This window comes from Psammomys obesus, unplaced genomic scaffold (genome assembly GCF_907164565.1).
Source record: "Psammomys obesus unplaced genomic scaffold, mPsaObe1.curated_primary_1811, whole genome shotgun sequence".
Lineage (NCBI taxonomy): Eukaryota > Metazoa > Chordata > Mammalia > Rodentia > Muridae > Psammomys > Psammomys obesus.
This window is the reverse complement of record NW_026596051.1, coordinates 14,022,597-14,024,610: the sequence shown is the minus strand read 5'-3', so window position 1 is coordinate 14,024,610 and position 2,014 is coordinate 14,022,597.

The window sequence follows — 2,014 nt, the reverse complement described above, 5'->3', positions numbered from 1 at the left end:
ACAGAAAAAAAAAAGAACATCACCCCCTCAAGGAAAAGACAAGACAAAACAAAGAAACAAAAACCCATAATTCCTCTACCTGGAAAGTAGAGGCAGGAGGGTCAAGGTCGTGTTCACCTCTATCTGGAGTGTGAGACCAGTGTGAACTATATGAGATGCTGTTTCAAAAAAGATAAAATGCTGCATTTTACATTTTATGTGTCCTACCATGATTTAAATTTTTTTTTGAGAAAAAAGTTTGTTTGTTTGTTTGTTTTCCTGGAAATTTTAAAATGTAAGCTGGTACTAGCTTCAGAAAAATCAAAGATTTCTGAACATCACAAAGCAAAATGTTTTTTGGAGACAGGGTCTCATTGTGTATCCCTGACTGGCCTTGAACTTGCAGAGATCCTCCTGCCTCTGCCTCCAGAATGCTGGAATCAAGGGCTTTTACTACATCATCCAGAAAGGTGATTGTCTTTTAAAAAAACAATTACTTATAATGAGATCTGGTGCCCTTTTCTGGCCTGCAGGCCGGAATGCAGGCAGAATACTGTATAAATAATAAAATAAATAAATCTTCTAAAAAAGCAATTACTTAGTATGTGTGTGCATACTAAGTAATGTATGTACTTGCTGGCCTGTGAGTTTCTGGGTGAAAGTCTTATCTCCATCTTTCGCCTCACACTGCAGGCATGCAGCTACATGTAGCCAATATATATATAAATATAATTTATACAATATTCTCCCTGCATGCCAGAAGAGGGCACCAGATCTCATTGTAGATGGTCGTAAGCCACCATGTGGTTTCTGGGAATTGAACTCAGGAAGAACAGCCAGTGCTCTTAACCTCTGAGCCATCTCTCCAGCCCCTACCTGTAGCTTTTCTTTATGGGGATTCCAGAGGTCAAACTCAGGCCACTGGGCTTGGCGGAAAGCATGCACACCTACTAAGGCATCTCATTGGCCATAAAAGAATCGCTCACAGAGCTGCCTCCAATACAGTCGAGAATGCCAAGGGGCCTGCTAGCTGTGTGGAGGCCTGGAGGGCTGATGGGCAAGTGAAGGACCACTTTGGGCGTGTTCGTAGATTCGAGGTGTGCAGGGTGCCCTCCATTTCTACATGTGTTTGGTAACACTGGACAGCTAACACTACCTTCATCCTGAAAGAGGATCTTCTTGATGCATCTCCACTTCTGGCCTGGAAGAGCCCCGAGAGTCCCAGGTTTCATGCAAATGACCTTCTCGTGCGTGCTCTGCCTGTCTTGTAAGGAAAATCCTGAAGACCCTGGCTGCTGGCCATGCCTGGTAGGGAGACAGGTTTCAGTTGGACAATACTGGTGATTCCGAAACACTTTTCAGAGTAGTAGCTCCATGCCCAGGCTGGAAGGCGGTTCGCTCTCTTTGCCGCCTTGGCTTAAATCAATCACATCGTGTATCTCAGGCTGACCCTCTGCATGAGCTCACTGAGTGTCATCGATGCCCCTCAGTTTAAGATTCAAATAGGTAGGTAGGTAGACAGGTAGATAGATAGATAGACAGCTAGATAGATAGACAGACAGATTTTAGAAAGACACGTGGACCGGACAGGTGGCTCCGTGGCTAAGAGCGCCTGCTTTTACAGAGAACCCAGGTTCAGTTCCCGGTACCCACTGTGGGTGGCTCACAACCACCTGTAACTCCAGCTCCAAAAGATTCACTACCTCTGGCCTTCATGGGGACTCATACTCACGGGCACACCTACCCACACACAGAACGACATGCATACACATTGTTAAAAATTAAAAATCTCACAAAGCGACCCAAGTTATTGGGTGGGTGTGAACAAATCGTTTTTTTTTTTTGTTGTTGTTGTTGTTTGGTTGTGTTTTTTGTTTTGTTTTTTGTTTTTTTGTTTTGGGAACTCTTGCATTTGCAGTGAGAACAAGTGGCCACTAGATGGCTCTGCAGCTCTTTGTGGTCCCTTTGCCAACCTCCTTGGCTCAATGGCCTCGAGGCCAAACCACACTTGAGAAGTGAGGAAGATTCAGAGCAA